Source organism: Falco cherrug, chromosome 5, assembly GCF_023634085.1.
Source record: "Falco cherrug isolate bFalChe1 chromosome 5, bFalChe1.pri, whole genome shotgun sequence".
In the NCBI taxonomy this organism is placed as follows: Eukaryota; Metazoa; Chordata; class Aves; order Falconiformes; family Falconidae; genus Falco; species Falco cherrug.
Window position 1 is genome coordinate 12,071,820 of NC_073701.1, and position 17,735 is coordinate 12,089,554.

At 38.9% G+C, this 17,735-nt stretch overlaps 1 protein-coding gene across 1 annotated transcript in view; it reads left to right on the top strand.

Moving 5' to 3' along the window:
* The window catches only part of LOC102058980 (potassium voltage-gated channel subfamily KQT member 1-like), a 510,914-nt gene that overhangs the window by 248,943 nt on the left and 244,236 nt on the right, over positions 1–17,735 (top strand). The window lies entirely within an intron of this gene.

Sequence of the window (17,735 nt, forward strand, 5' to 3'; positions counted from 1 at the left end):
AATGAATGTATTTTCCCCTACCTGCAATACATTTAAAAAATAATCTTTTTTATGTGTCGGTTCTGTTTTCCTTATAAAACTTAATACAAGCTGCTCAGGGATTTATTTTGCTGAAAAACAATAAAGTCTTTGTCACAGATGGTAGCTGAAAATGAAACGTGGAGGTTAGAATCATCAAGCTACAGTCAGAAAGTCTCTAAAATTTTGCTTCTAGGAAATAGTCTTTTCCTATCCTGTTTTATTTTTATGATGTTGCCCTTCCCCGTGGATGGCCAGGGCTCAAAACAGTTGCAGCACTAAGTTCCCTCTTCTGAATTTAGCTGAGCATACACCTTTATGATATAGCTGCCTGTTGAGACTGGCTGTCCTATGAACCTCTCTCTTCTGATTCTTCCTTGGGACAGACTGAGGGCTTCTCAGCTGCCAAGGGATCATCACAGCTCTGGCCACACTAGGAAAGACAATTTGAGGTGTGGAGCAGGTGGGGAAATTGAATGTCTGCTTTCCCCAAGCAACCACTGCAGAGCAGGATTTGAGGGTGGAACAAATTAGTGTTCAGTAATGACTGGCAGAGGCCATTTTTTTCAGTGATGATTTATGTGGGACTCTGAGGTTTCAATGTGGATGAGTTGTGAACTCAAAATGAACCTAAGCCAAGGCTATAATTATGGCCCAAGTACTGTGAAGATCACCTGTAGCTATGCCTGATTGAATATTTCAGATGATGGGTCTTTTTGGTTGGACTTAAGTTGTTCCTGAAATCAGGTTGAATTTATTTCTTTTGGCTAAATTAAAAGCAAATAAGATTATTTCTTTAAGGGTTTTATTAATTAATTTTAACAGTACTAACATGAACATTTTGACTTTATTTTTTAACAAGTTCCTATTTAGAAATATATGTAAATTTTATTTTTGAGTAATTTCACAGAGACATGAAACATGTTTTCCTTTTTCCCTCAGCCTAGCAATATTCATATGTCTGAAATGACTTTCCACCCAGTGCATCATGTTGTAGGCTGTAGAGTTATCCTAAAAATCCTTGACATTTCTGAATAAACATTTTTGTCTCTAATTTTGTAGCTGTTATCTAAACTATGAGATGATGCTTCCAGCCAGTCATCAAACAGACCAGTCAGCAAATGCATCATAGTAATCTCATCCTACAGTCTTGACATAAATCTGGGAAGTACAAATATGTAATGAATTCTGAAATAACTCAAAACAAGTTACAGCTTTCATCCCTTTTCCTAAATGTACACAGAGATTTTTTTAAAAAAAAACAAACATACAAACAAAAAAACCCCACACAACCCACCCTAACCCCAACAAGTATTAGTAAACAAATTTCCCTGGTAATGTGAAGAAGCCAAAAGCATTGAGCATGTTGGGGAATGGGAGGAGTGATGATGTGAAAAGACTGCATTGCTACAGAAACAAGACAAGAGGATGCTACAGATGTAAGAAAATAACACATAATAAGTATTCTACACACTGATACTGATCAGAGGGGAAAAAAATCCATATTGTGAGAGCTAAGATTTTAAGATTGTAGGGCAAGTACTTAGAAAATACTTAGGAGGGGGGAAAAAAAAGTCACATCTGCATCCTAAACTATGAGTAACAGAAGTTGCCTCATTACTAGAGGTAGATTTATGCATTTAAAGTTTGACATACAATATCTTGTACATTTATATGATTCAAAACAGTATTACTGTTGATGTGTCTTTTTGTCTAATGTTCTACAGGCAAAACTTAAAAATCTCTCTCTCAAACACTTCATGGTTTGGGTCCTCGAAATTTGCCAGTCCTTTCACTCACGAGTAATGTCAAATATGTGAACCAATCCCCCTGAACTCAGTGAGACTCAGCACACATCAGCTTTTGCTGGGTTACAGCCCACGCAAGCAAGGATATGAAAAGATGGGGGAGAGCAAAAATGCTGAACACGGGAAATCGGTAGTGAGTGTTACAAGGAAGCCGAGCTGAGTTGTGCAGGGCTGCACCTCCAATTACACACAATGAAATTTACGTTTTTCTTTTGTCTATCAGGATCTTTGATTGCTTCTGACTAATCCTTTCCTATGTGCTCTTTCCTTCTATTTCAGTCCGCATTGTGTTCCCACAAGTAGAAAAGTGTCGTTTCATGTGCTTTTGCTGCAGTGAACCAGAGCAAAGCCTTTGTTTTCATAACATGTTAAACTGTATTCTTTAAATTCTTCATTGATTCTATTAAGCTTTAAAAACAGCCCTTTCCCTCTCCCTCCCTCTCTCCTCCCTCCACCCCCACCAAAAAAAAAAAAAAAAAAAAAAAAAAAAAAGGAAGAAAAATCCCCCCAGTCCCCCTAGGCAGTGGTCTGGAATGATTGGCAGGCTCTGCTCAGAAGAGACCCCTGGATCCTAATAGCAAGGGCTGCTGCGGGTCAGGATGGAGGCTTATTTACAGAGCTATGGAGGGGCCCAGGACTGCAAAGATAGCAGGAGGTACTGCAGGGCACCGGAGTGGCCTTTGCACAAAGCTGTGTGGTGGCTGGGGGAGAGAAATAGCAGGGAGCTCGGGGCAGGTCAGAAAGGAGGTCTTGGCAGAACCTTTTGGGAGCCCCAGGACTGGAATAGCAAAGGGCGTCACAGGTCAGGACCGAGGTGTTTTGGCAGAGTTACGCAGAGGCCCGGGACTGCAATAACAGGAGGTGAAACAGGTCATTGGCATTGGCAGGGATGCGTGGGAGAAAGTTGTGCAGAAGAGCCTGCCTTGCTTGAGCTGAAATGCTGTTTACTCCTACTCTTTGATGAGTGCTCTCTTTACCCCTAAATGCAGGAAATAATTCTTTCTAAAGCTTTCTCCTCTGCAGTCTTAAAATGGCGTTTTGCATCTGGGAGAGAGGTGATACCGCAAACTACGATGGTGATCAGATTTTGTCTTGTTCCATAATTACAGATTTAAAAACGAAGCAAAAACTGAGATTTCAAAGGATCTTGGGAGGTTTGCCTTTACCAAACTCCCAGGCTAAAGAGACTCCGCAAAGTCTGCAGAGGACGGGAGAAGAAGTCACTGTGTAGGTTCCCTCGGGGCTCAGAGCAATAGCTAATAAACAGGCTGAGGTCTTGGGTATCAGGCTGTAATCTCCTAACTCTTACAATAATGCATTTCCACTATTTATGAGGTTACCCACGTGTACTTAAATGAGGTCATTGCACTTTCCAGTAATATACATTAAAGACAGCATAAAGTTTACCTTTTCTTGTAGGAAGATTTTCTTCCAGCAATACCAGGAGTTTGTGAATATTTGTCTGAGCTGCTCATCAGAATAAAATGAGAAATTAGCTTCAGGGGAGAATGTAATTAAAAAGAAATAAAGTTAAGAATTGTATGGCTGGGTCTGGAGTTGGTTAAATCATTTCCCCCTTCTAATTCCTCCTTTTCCCCCCTTCCCCTGAGAAAAACAGTTTGGGAAATATTCAAGTTTTATAGTAAACTCTCCTAGATTGCATTGATTCCATCTTTGTTCGGTAGCAAAGTTTTACCCCCAGGAATATTTAATTTCATGTGAATAGTAAGGAATAAAAAGGACAAAGAACTGCAACTTCACAGTTGGTATACGTCTGCTGAAATCTACGTATTTTACCATGTATTAGTTATTTACTTATCCATTAAGGGGTTAAAAGCATGCTATCATATCCTGCCATACTTAAAATACTGAAATCCAATTTTCATGAACAATAGGTGCTTTAAATATTTTGCGAACAATCTGCTGTAAGAATAACAGCATATATATGAAATAGTAATGGCATCATTGGAGCAGTGAGGGGATACATTTGAGATTACTACTCTGTTGGAATAGGTAATGTAACATATTCTCTGCCCATCTGTGGGCATAGCTAAATGCAGTATTTTATCTCAAGTTACTAAGTTGGTGTCACTAGCACAAGGGATAACTTATTTCTCCACATTTAGATTTTTAAAAAAGTTACAGAGAAAAAAATAGACTAATCTGGTCTTCTGTCCTGTTGCAGGGATGTATCTGATTTTTCATTCCATAAATTTTCTGGTTTGCATTGTGCACAGGGTGGAATTCTTTCCCTTCCTTCCTCTCCTACTCACTCCAATCAACAATAAACTGTTGCACTGCAAATGTCAGTGTGTGCATGTAAATGAATTGCTAGAGACCACAAATTCCTCCAGTTCGCTGGCTGAAATGCATCACAGGACCCTACCACAGGGGCCCCATATATACAGGGTCCCATCGGAATATTTCATTGAGGTGGCAACTGAAGAAATACAGTAGTCTGGCAGATATTCCTTGATGCTCTCCAAATGATTCCTTTCCATCTAGAAATGTGAGAGGCTCTTGGAGTAGGCTTCTTTTTAGGCATAGCCACATGTCAAAACTAGGCAACTTGTTTTAGAAGTACACCCATTGCAGTTGTCTAATATGCTGACATATTCTTTGTATTTCACTTTGCTCCTTGCTCATCAAAATGCTTACGGTCCTTCTTCTCTCATGACTTGCACCATGTGATACATGCTTGAAGTTCTTGCTTCTGCTTTCCTGTATACTTCAGTGCAAATTCCTTCACCTTCAAGAGAAAAACACCTAAATAATATCTCTTCTGGTTTTTGTTGCCTTTCCTGTCCTTGCTGATTTCTCTTTACAAAAACAACTCTTTTTTTTGCATAATCTGCTTCTTTCTGGGCTGTCTACCTCCTCCCTATTCCATCATGCTGCCAACCTTCTCTTTTCACTTACATCCAACAAGATGCCTTTGCTTCTCAGAATCCTTCTAGTGATAACTCACAGCAATAAAAATGTCGTATTCCTTTTACTGATTACTGGTTCTACCCCAAAGAGGCGTGAGCCATACAGATTTATCCTGGATCATATTTGGTATTGGAACCCTGTCTTTACATGGGGCTCTTTCTCTTTTGCCCTTGCACAGTCCTGTACTTGCAATAGGGATGTTTAGGCATAGCTTGACTGATCTCTCTCAAACAAGCATGGCTTAAGACCGTATACAGCAGGTGAGATTGGATCCCAACAGATGGGTACAGGATCACTTACAGAGTGCAAATGTTGGTGAACTGTGTTATTGGAAACACATGCAGACTGAGTGCCTGGGTTGACATGTAGGATGGCAAAAACGATCATGTAGCAGAAGTAACAGTGAAAATGGAAAGTCACTTGAGTGTGCACCTTTCTTGCAAAGACAGACCTGTGTTCAGAAGACTATAAGAGCAGAAAGAGGGTCAATCTGTGATGGAAATAAAATTTAACAACACTGAAAGAGGAACATCAGCATAGTTCTAATGCATTAACATTTTTATTAGGATATGCAATTAAGCGAAATGATTCTGATTTTGAATATGTGTTGTTAATGAGGGACTGGTTTAAATAAGCTAAATATACATTTATAATCACCAGGTTCACTAAAAATGCTGTAAAATGGCAGCTTATAAACACATGCTGAAACATTAAGTGTGTCTGCATTTGAACACACGAAATGGTGTACTGGGTTACAATCACATTTACCTTCAGTTGTTTGTGTCTGCCATCACAGCACAGTGTATTGTACTCACCATTCAGAATAAAATACGGCTGAGAAAACTACTGGTTTCTTTGCAATTTTTCACCAAGAGTTCTAATTATAGCTAAAGCTATAGTGTCATCCTTTAATTCCCTGATTGCCTAGGCAAAAAATACAATTAAACTCAGCTTTAACACCAAGTAATAATCATTCCATCCGTTTTCAGCATAATGCTTAACTGCATACTTAAATAAATTTCTTTGCTGAGTAACAAAGAGGTTATTCTTGTCCTCAAGTGCTTTGCTGAACTACAGACTATATCCCTGGGCTGTAGGTAGTCCCTGCAGCACAGGTATTAACACATTCTGCACTTTTTTAGGAGGTCTGAGATGAAAACAGTAGAATGCAAACATACATATAACAGGAAATAGTACAGAGCATAGATAACTCATGCAAACTAAAACAAAGACATGGCAACTGTGTGTCACTGCACGGTCAATTATAAACATTTTTCCTGTGGTTCCACTGTGCAAAGAAACAAAATACAGACAGGGTTACTGCACAGTTGTCAAATTGGTATAGAACCACAACACTGACAGACTGAGATTTTGAATAAGTAATAATAATAAAGAAGAGTAGATATGTAGTAAAATAAGACCACATATTCTACATGGCTTTTGTAAAAAAATTGTAAAATGTTTTGTAAATATTTTATATCCTTTTCAACATCTAACAAGCATGTTTTGTAACAGAACTAATTATACCCATCGGAATGACGCTTATCAGTGCAGTATTAATCATCAGAGCTCTTCCACAGTTAAGACATTCATATAAAAAAAAAAAAAGTCTGTCTTACAAAAGAGGAAAAAAATTATAAATTTACAGGATCCTTTGAATTTTATGTATTTATTTCTTTATTTAAGCTCAGAAGGCTTTTATTCCTAATGGTAAGGAATTTATAGTTACAAGGCTTAGGCCTCTATCCATCAAAATAATTTTACGTTTGCAAGAAGTACCATTGAAGGCTATAATGTTATTCATGTGCATGAACCTGGGCACAAGCCTGAGCACATGGCTCCACATGATATATTTGTCCCTTGGAGCTGTCTCTCTTTTTCCTTTGTAGGTACATTTTTACACTGTGAAAGAGTGTAGTTGTTCAAACACAGGATGGGAAAGAAAAATGTCTGCAAACATGAATCTATGTTTAATTTCGACTAAGAGGTATGCAAGTAATGGATATTGGCAAAATATTAAGCCTCAGTGCTGCATTCAGTAGCCAGAGCTTGTTGTGACTTGCATGGACCAGCTCTGCAAAGCATAAACCTAGGGCCAGTTTCAAGGCAGGTTGAATGGCTCTTCTTTCTTTTGCCCAGCAGCAGTGTATGTGGCACTGGTCATGTCCTGTGGAAGACACCCACTGGTGCAGACCGCACCAATATTGTGCTTAATTTCAACTCTGACGTGTACGTTGCTGGCCAGTTCTGGCAAAAAGGGACTCCTGGGCAACCTGAGTTAGTAAACATCTCCACTACCTTCAGCTTTAGGTTTTCTTAATAATACAGTCCTAAGCAGGTGCTTAAATTTGACCATTAGAAGTTTGGTATATTTTAAAAATCTGAAGTCTCAGTTTTCTTCTTTGTTGGCATTCAAGAATTGACAACCCGAATTAGACAAGTTCTCCTTGTCTTTATTCTCGCTGGATTTCCATTTCTATTATTTCCACTCCTTTGCAAAGCAATGTTTATTTACATCTATTCACTGAATTTTAAAATTGCAAATTAAATTTCATGATATAGAAGATGACATTGAACTCATACCATTTCTTACAGCTCACATGTTTGGCCCCAGCTCAGTAAAATGTGGTGATAAGGACTGATGATCAGTAGGACCAAAAAAGTCTTCATTTCTACCTGGAAAAAACATCTTCTCTCTCTTCACTAATGGCAGATGGAAAGTATCCAACCATTACAACATATCACTCACCGCCTTTCTGACATGATATAAACCCTCAGAAAGACAGTGTCTGTTTCTTTTTCATCCCAAAGGTCAGAAATCTGGTATGTGGACAAAAAGGTAGTTAATATTGACCAGTATAATTGTGAGTGCTGGTAGGCCTACTCAGAGTACTAGCAGTCTAACATTTGATCTAATGATGCAAAAATGTTGTCCTAGATATCACATTAATTCTAAGATTCAAAATGGAATATTTGACAGTTGTTTCCTGAGAACAGACAGAATTTCAACCATCTATAAATTATGCTTTATTCTTCACCCTTTTTGTCCTTCTCCCCACCCCTGCCAAAGTATATTGGCTCAAGAGGTCCTCCAGCATCTGCTCCCTTTCCTGGATCTTCTCCAATGCCACAGAGAACCTGATTATCATTACACTTCCAAGTATACTGTCTTTTTTTTTCAACACCCTACACAAATGGTATATGACTGTCCTTGGTAGAATGCTTCATTCTGTATCAAATGGAAGTTTCAACATCTCCCTTGGTTAGGAGCATCTTAAAATCTAATGTATGCCTTTTGAATTTTTAGTATCGGACTCAAGTCTGGGAAGAACGACATGTGGGCAGACTGTACTTGTAATTAATTGTTTGCTTTCCCTGGCTGCTCTGAGAATCTGTTCTTTGTCCTGCATATCTGATAATGTCATGACTCTAAGGTTCTTTAAAGCTATATAATGTACCTTAATGCATTTATATTTCAGAGTGTTCAGATGGGTTCCAAGCTGCGGTCTTGTTAACAGAAACCAGAGCAGGGTGGAAGCAGCCTTCCTGATAACCACACGTTCGAGGCCTCTCATTGTGACTCTTCTCCCTTGCTTTTTCCGTGACCTCTCCCATTCCACTCACAACCCAGCCACAGTCTAATCATCCTTATTACAGTAACAAACATCTTGCATTCTCTAATCTATTGTTTCTAATCTCACAATTTGCGCTTGTCTAGAATGCCACATTTATAAACAGAAACGGAGTCCAGAGCCTTCTGTTCCCAAAGCACAGGCATCCACCATGCCAGTGAATGAGGAATCCTCCTACACTGGAGGAGATTTTGGATTTGTGATTAAGGTAACAATAACAAGTGTAAGGTGCTGGCTTTATATGTGGAGCAAGGGAGTGTTAAAATTAAGTACACAAACAGCAACTTTAGCTGAAGTCACTGTTATTTTTGCCCTTTTGAAATGCTTGGTTTAAAATCAAACAGCAATAAGCTCATTGTAGTAGAATCATCCAGTCTAGTCACCTGCCAGTGGTGTAGATACTTTGAGAAAAGTAAGAGAAGAGGCACTTGGTGATACTTGCTCAGCTTCCCAGCACTTGTGGCTTACAAGTTCCTCAGATTTCAAGCAAAATTCATTCTATAGGTGCAGTGAGTCAGATTCATCCAAATACACGTCCAAATTGTGTAGTTAGTCTAGGCATGTTCAATTAAGTCTTTTGAGACCTGGATGTATCAGGTTTCCTGTATGTGCACTGGTGTTCCTTGAAAAGCTTACAAGTTAAATACTGCAGGTTTGCTGCATATGGATCTCAGTGTGCTGGCAAATGCACCAATATTTCTTTCTAGGCATCTGGTACAGATAACAAATGAGAGAAGCAGAAAAAATCTCTGCTTGAGGAAAGAACAAAGATTGCTAATGAACAGCCGTGTTCACTCCTGTCAAAGCAGGGCTGCCAAAAGCTCACTCCTATCAAGTGTATCAAGGCTCTGTAGGCAGCTGTTCAGTCTACAGATGTCACTGAAGATACTTGGTCATCAGCCATTACCAGAGGTGTACCATGAACTAGGGCTGTCTTAAGCCATGGCAATGTGTGCATCTGAGGTTAAAGAGATCAAACAACTATGACAGCAATCATCTTGCCACCTTCTGCACAATCTAACCCAAAGTGATAAGATCAGATTTTAACCACTAATTTGCAGAATCATCCATGCTCCCTGAAAGTTCCTCATTGTTGGCTTCTTCCAGTTTAAGCAGATAAGGACAGCAAGAAAGGGAAAGATACATTGCAAACATGCCAAATGGACAAGGTATGTAGAAATGGTGATTTTCATTGAAGACTTATAGTGCAGTTTCACGGAACTACTTAATATGAAACATCAAAATAAAACTAGCGGGCTATACAAGGTAGTGGGGGGGAAAAGTAAGACAATGAAGAACAGAATCGTGCAGGGCAGGTGAAAGTGAACAGATGATGGGGTGGAAGAGGAGGGAGTAAGCAAGTGGTCTTTTGTCAGCAAAAGCAGACAAGATAGAACTAGAGAATATCATGGGATCATCAGAATGACAGCTGGTTGCCCTTATCACTCATAACTATAACAGCTTTTAAAAGGGTGAAAAAAAACCTAACTGAATAACCATTCCTCTTTTTTAAAAAGCATCTGACATTCACATTCAGAGGTTTCATAATAACCTCTGGCAAATAAGTGCTAATGGGTTCAGTTTTTATGTCTGCACTTCAGAGTGAAAAAGGGGTCAGAAATTAGTTGTATTTTTCCTCTTCTCATTTAAAAGAAGTGATACTTTGACTTGTAAGGAGCCAAGTGCAGTTCACGTGCTTAGTTTCCTCTGTGCTGCACATAAAAACAGGAAAAGCCAGTCTTTTGGCTGTGCTTCTTTTTATTGTTGGTTGTTTGACATGTTTTTCTATTACAATTCACAGCAGGGAGCGTTTATCTCCGTTATGAAAACCAGTTGGCCCATTGTTAGGAAAGAAAGCTGCACTTCCCCAATAGGAAGTCAAGTGTCTCTACAGTGTCGTAGAAAGGCATTCTGCAGTTGAAGTCAACATATGTCGGTGCTAGGAGACTGTGTGCACGCAGCAATAGGGCTCCTGTCATTGATTAGAACAGGCAAGTTTCCCCTTGCACACGTCGGGAAATGGTGGCGTGCACAGCGGGCAACAGCAAATCCAGTAGTAGTCCCGCTTCCCGCCCATTAGAGAAGGGGGAGGTTTTGGAAGCAGTGCTTTTTGTGCAACATTAGCTAGCAGAAGCTGTGAGGTTTCTTTCTTTCTTTTCCTGATGTTCATTATTTTGAAGGAGGTGTTCAGCCACTCTCTGAGGAATGTTGGCTCTATTGACTTAAAAAAATCAAATATTGTACCTTAAGGTTTTTTTCTACTTCCTCTCTTCTTCCAAAACAGTAAGGAATATAATATTCCTTTGTGGTTTATTCATATTCTTTTTTTAACAGTCCTAACGTTGAGAGCTCACTTTGCCATTTTTTTTCCCAAAGGTAAATTCCTTAAACATTCATGTCTGATAGTGCCCAATTATCTGTGTGGGCATTTCTTAGAATTTACCTTCCTGTTCAGCAAACATGGCAAATATAGTGTTCAGCTCAAAGGCATAAGTGTGACAATTCAAAATTAAGCCATGGTCTGGTTTGCTTCTACTAGTCAGTCTTCTGGCCAGTGCCTGGGTGACATTACGTCTTTAAGAAGACCTATTAGATACGTTTAATCCAGGTTGAATGAATGTGACTTCACCTGTCTAGATCAAATAATAAAATGTATTTTAAATATAAACAAAATCATTCATCAAGGATAGAAAGCTCGGTCTGTGTGATATGTCGAAACGGGCTTCAGTCAGAATTTAGTATCTACGCTTTTCAGCAAAATTCAGCTCTGAAGTCAAACTCTCTGTTTGCATAATGCTGTTGGTAAAATCTGAATCAAGAACAGGGAAAGTCAGGCCTTCATCTTGACGTATATTGTATGACTTGGTCATATATCTGGTAATGTTTAAAATACATAATTTAATTACTTTACTTTCTTTTTAAGTCATTATACACAGTGTATTGGATAGCTATAGTTTGTTTGTTTATTGGATTAATCAAATTATTGTGTAATCCTGTATTATTATTAATATTTCTCTTGGATGAGTATTTGTTATTATACATGGGTTACAAGCTAATAACAGCTTTAAGACTGGAAAGCAAAACAAAGACTAAACATCACTGAATTCTCACCTATTACACTGCTAGTTCAATGCTTCATTTTGTGCACTTGCCTTTTGGGCTCCGTATGACCTTTGTAAACAAAATAAAAGTAGGAGATCAGACTCAAAAGTTCATATTCTACATCTGCCTTGTGGGCTGTAATTTTTTTAATACAGTCTGATTTTCACTGGCTCTTCAATGGATATAAAGCAATTGTTTTAGTGCAAGGTATTTAACGTGTTGTCACTTGCCTTTTAAATGTGTATTCTTCCTTATTGCTTTTGTTCTTTCATTAAGTCCTTAAAAATTCAGTACACTAGATTAAATCTGTGGGAAAAAATATTTATACCAAGAGATCTTACAAAGATAAAAAGCTCACTGAATATAGCTCTTCAGTTCTGGCTTGTGTAAATACAGGCAAAACAGTAGTACAAGAAAAATAATTGGTTCTAATAAAAAATACAAAGTAAACAAATTCCAAATAGTGGGGAATTTTTGAGTTTGTTTCCCTAAGATTTTAGAATCCCATATAGCAAGGAATATTAACTTCCTCATAAAAAATGTATTAAAAGTCCAAATTATTTCAGACTTGAATTTATCTGGGTTCTAGTTATTTTTATCTGAAATTTTGCAGGACTTTGTCCATGGGCAAATCACCTAATGGTATTAAGATATACAGATACTCAGCATTTCAAATATCCACTCACATACACTGCATTGTACAAAAGTAAACAAAGATCTTGTAACTTTTGACGTGATGTACAGCATTTTTAAAGATTTTATGCCCTGTTAATTGTGCAGTTTCTGCACAGTTTCTTTTTTATAATACTTACATTGAGATGCAAGTGACTAATGTTAGGGACTGAAGTACTCCTGTCAATAATTCTCTGTTGTAAAATAGAATCAAAGAAGACCTAGAAATCTTTGGAATATTTAGATGGTGAAGGCATAATTAGGGGCTGTATCAATACAAATCATATTGTAAGTCTAAAATTTTAAGATGTAGCTGTCTTGATCAAGGGTTATAATCAATACAAGGATTCAGTGCTTTCCAGAAGAAATTCATTCCCTGCAATAGATAAATTCCAAAAACATTTTGAAAGGCAGATCAAAGTGATTTTGCTGCCTTGCTAGGTTTGCACCCATTAGCAGAGGTTAATTCTAAAGAGCAAATACTTGCCTTTGAAATGGAGTAGACTGTCTCAGGTGTAAGGTCTCCAGAAACTTGCCCCATAGAGGAATACAGAAGACATTCTTTACCTTTCATTTCAAGTGATATTAATTTGTATACTAAATCATATCATTCTAAGATGTATTTTAGGAAGAACGTATAAATATTTTCATCAAGGCCACTTAATCTGTTTGCTTACTCTAGGCTACCTCCTTCTGAGACTGCTTTTTTCCCTGACATGAAAAAATAAATGACTGGTTCTCCAGGAATCAGTAGATTCTTCCTTCTCAGAAGCATCACTTGGAGGGAGCTAAAAATTCTGCTGGAGTCAACAACAAAATTCTCATGGACTTCAGCAGACAAGTATTTCATATAGGATTGAAGTGGGAACCCCTTTTAAAAAGAAATCCAGAGTAATGATGAAGTTATTAAAGACGTTTCATTAGAGTTTGAAAAATAAAGAGGATCCTCTTGAAGATAAGGGTTAATATAAAGCAAGTTAATGGTGTATTCCAAGGGGCAACTGGGTGAAATTGCACTAACAACCACTGATCACTCTTTTCTCCCTCTCCAATCTGTTAAACACCTTCCCATTTTGAAAATAATAGAAAAAAATCTGCTATATCACATATAACAAAACTCAGCTATAACAGGCTAACTATAGATCCCTTGTACAGACCCAGAGTTGATAGTCAGCCTTCAGTTCCTGTAACTGTTCACCTACATGCATTTTCATTGTTGGTTTTGCCTGCTGTATTAACTGTGCATTGAAACTGACTGTTGTAATAGACTCTTTAATAAAGCTTCTCACAAGAAAATCTAATCCCTCTCATTTTTAATTTGGTTACATCTTCATTGTTACTATTGTTATTTTTTGTAATGCAATAGCATCTATAGATCTCATGCAAGATCAGGGGCTCACTGTGCTAGACACTGTATAAATACAAAGGGAGAGACAGTCCCTATCCCTAAAGTACTCCTAGTCTAAATAGACGCGGTAGGAAAGGAAGCAGAAGCATGGAGCACTGAAGTGATTTCGCCTGAGGTCACACAACAGTTCATTAGTAGTTGTTGGGAAAGAAGCTGGTCTTTCTGCAGCCTTTTCAAAATCTCTTACGTACACCTCTTACATGGTGATTGAAATTTTTTTAAACACTTACAGTTGCAATGTTGCCCTTACTTGGATTTGTGTGTAGAGTGCTGGTGATTTGCTTGCCATAACGCTGATCCCTGCTCTTGTATACTGTTAACAAAGTGCAAGTGACATTAGTTTTGTCATAAGAATCCAGCTTCATCAAAAGGGAAGCCTTTCTTTTGTAAATTACTGTTTCTTGTAGATAATAATGTTTTGCCACGGACCATACCTGTTGCACAGTTTCCAGATAGTGCTGCTGACTGAGCTCTTCCTCCTTCCGTCCTTGCTCTAAACTCACTGCATACAGATGTGGCCAGTGGTATTGTTTTGGTCAGGTAGAAGACCTAATTGTTTTAGGATGTCTTGAGCTGTGATAGACCTGAACACATCTAACTTGCAGTGCTAACTGATATCACATATGATCTAATTTTGAACCATCTTCAATATCCACTAGCATCCCCAGTAAGATTATGCTGGTCACAGGTACAATGCTATTCACTGTTTTGTTTGTTTTTATAAAAGAATTCTAGTGAGGAATTAAGGAGAGTATGTTTTTTTACTAGTGTCATGTAGTGTATTGCTGTGATATTACACAGATTGTAGATAATTTTGGTGATTTTCAGCTCGTTTATGTGATACTGGAATAGAGCTTGCCAGCCTGCAGGGCCTCTGGTGTTATTATTACCTGATAACTGGAGATTCTGTACCAAAGATTTTCAAAACTTGAGCAATCTGACCTAACTTTGACATTAGCCCTGTCCTAACAAGGGACTGAATTGTACTTCTAGCCTGGATGACTGTACGATTCTGTTTTTAGTGGTGACTAAGACACTTAATTCTCACACTTTTTTTATAGCTTTGGCAGAAAATCATCTAATTCTGAGGGAGTTTAATGTTACCCATTCTTTCAACACAGCATCTACAAGCAGCTTAACCCACGTTTTCACTTTGCCCTTTTTGTCTATAAGGAATGCCTGAGAGAGAGCTGCAAACCCAAGGCAAATCCGTCAGCTTCACTGGCTGGGTAGACCCACAACGTTTTTTCTTTGGCAGTTTAGAGGAAGCAGTGACACTGCTCACATCTCTGAGTACTGGTAGGCTTACCACTGTTCCTCACCCTGTCTTTAGGGACTCGAAAACAAGTTGCATAGGAGGTGCCATATCTATGCAGCAGATTTATATGCCTGACGTAGAGGAAAGTGTATGCCGTCTACCAGTTGCAGTCTTCCCCATTTGCTCACTTATAAGATGATGCTGGCATGGCAGCTTCCCATGCAAGCAGGAAGTTTTCTGATTAAAATCTTCGGAACATTTTCTTCAGAAACACTTCTGTCACTGCCAGGTAGTCTGTTCTTTTTTTCCCTCTCTCATTCTTTATTATCAATAAAGTTTGCATGAAAATGAGACCTTTTTATCTGAAGGGTTCATCTTACTCTGGTGAATGGTCCCCACCTGAAGCCCTTGTGTTGCAATAACCATTTCTGAAAGCTCACACAGAGGATTATGGCTTCAGGTGTGCCATGAACAGTGGGAGCAGATGGAATCCCAGGAAAGAAAGATACCATTCTCATGCAAATCCACCCCACCCTCCAAAAAAGGAAAATAAAATATATTCAACTCAAACACTCCTTTAGTGAAACCTTATGATCAAGAGGTCAAAGGCACAAAAGTCAGAAGTTTCAGCAGTAGTGTTTCCACAGCAACTCTGAACTTGGCCGTCTTGTTGCATTTTTCAGTACACTTTTAGCTTTTGTCTCTATGTATGAATAAAATAACTGAAGCTGCCATACTGTGATACTATTTCACTGCACTGTATTTTCTTTACATAAAACCCCCTAAAATTTTTAGTCACCTGAAATGTATTGCAAAAGGGAAGCTAAATCAGGTGAAGGAGACATTACTAATGAATACATTGTAATGTGTAAACTTTCTCCATTCTCTGCCATATATAGTGTGGTAGGTTATATCTGAATAAATTTTCACTCATTCTGAAAACTCAAGTGATTCTATTACAATGCGTATGCACAGAGGCTTAAACTGAGGTATCTAACATATGGCATTTCCTAATCTTTCTTGATTGATGCTACCATCCTAATATTATTTTTTTTAAATTATTAATGATTTTTATTTTGGGAATGTGTTTGTTGTTATTCAATAAACAAAAAAATACCATAACGGTAGTGACACTATGGCATCTTATCCTTGATTTGAGACTTTAGCTGTAAAACTGTTATGTAGGCCAACACCAGAAGAGGTCCAGAACATACCACATAACCAGCTTTTTCCACTCCACTTCCCCAGCTTCTGTTCCTGGATTTTCTTTTTGTGTCTTCCCCACTGCTGGTTCCTCCTCTATCCTGACTGCCTCAGACTTGGTCTAGTTTAATTTGTCAGATGGCTCTAGCCCCTCCTTCCTAATCCTACATGTCTGTCTTTGTGACTTCACAGTCCCTGACAGAGATATGTCTGTATTTCCCAGGTGCATAAATATAACAAAACAAATTAACAAACAAATAAAATCCCCTAACATCTACCGAGGGTGTGTGTGCAGGAAATCGGTAGGATTCATACAGGCCAAATCAAAGGTGGATAAACATTTACTGTTGAATACATCATGGTCTTTTCTCTTTCCTGGCTTACCAGGCTCCATCGTTTTGGAAAACAGGGAACTTTATGCAAAGATCTGTTATTTAGAGATATGTTTCAGAATTGGGCAATATAAGTGTGATTGCCGGTGTTCTTGATTATTTTGTTTTGAGGAACTGCTGAGATGAGCCTTAGATTGATGTGTTTAGAGATGGCACATGAAGTACAAGAAAAGAGTTTTAAATGTGAAAAGATCCGAGAACAAAATTATGCCCCCCTACCCCCCCCCAAAAAAAAAACCCAACCAAAAACCAAACAAAAAAAACACATTTAAAACTGACACTAGCCTAATATGCATGGAGTTATTGCTTGCTGCTGACATGTGAATGAGAAGAATAAAAACTACTTCCATCTGCTGGGCAACATGCTAACGCTCTGAGGAGGAAAAGTATTTGGGCACATCTAAAAGATTCATGGGGATTAGTAAATTGCTAGTGTAAATTCCTAAACCTGAGTCTATGCCCACAGACCATGGATTTCTCTGTGCTGTTCCCCTGGCACCCGTTGTCTAAAACATCCACTCGCTGCCAGGCAGCTCCTTAGTGTCTGCACCACTGGCACCTTTGAAGGGAGATCAGCAGCCAGATGTGAGGGATTCCTGCAAAGACTTGGGAACAAGCTTGGGCCACTGGCACTGGGAGGTGGTCGAGGCCAGGCAGCGTGAGCAGGGCAGGGAGCAGGGGCTGCACATGTGCGGTGAGGAGCTGGGACCTGGCCAGGCAGAGCAGTGCTGTGCGTTAGGAGGGAGGTTTGCTAAATTGCTGTCTGCAGGTGTGCTGAGCAGGCGGGGATGCTAACTGTGGGCGGGTAGTGATTCAAGCTCACCTGACCGTAGGCCTTCTGATGAGGACTTAGAGAAGGAAGAGCGGGGGGAAACAGCTTTTCATGAAGACACACAGGCTTTCCCCCGTGCACTGCCTAGGAAAACTGTTGATATTGTGCCTATGATTTGGGGGCTGTTTGGAACCTTCCTGAGGCAAAATTACTGACTTTGAAGGGACTTTTGTGTAAGCAGAAATGGTGGTGCAGAACAGGGCTCTTACTCAGCTACCCAGGAGGCTTCCTCAGTGGGTGGTAAGCCATTGGGAGTTGCCAGATGGCTGCCGAGCTTGTGATTAAGGTGTTGGGACACCCGAAGGAGTATGTTTGAAAATATATCTTGGACCACACATCATTCTGAATACGGCATTAATTTTCTGTTTTGTGAGGAGTCAGATTTATTAACAATTTGTATACTTGAAGCTTTGTGTGGTGGGCAACACACCCTGCTCTCATTATTGTTAATGGCAATAGGAAATATGCACATAACCCCC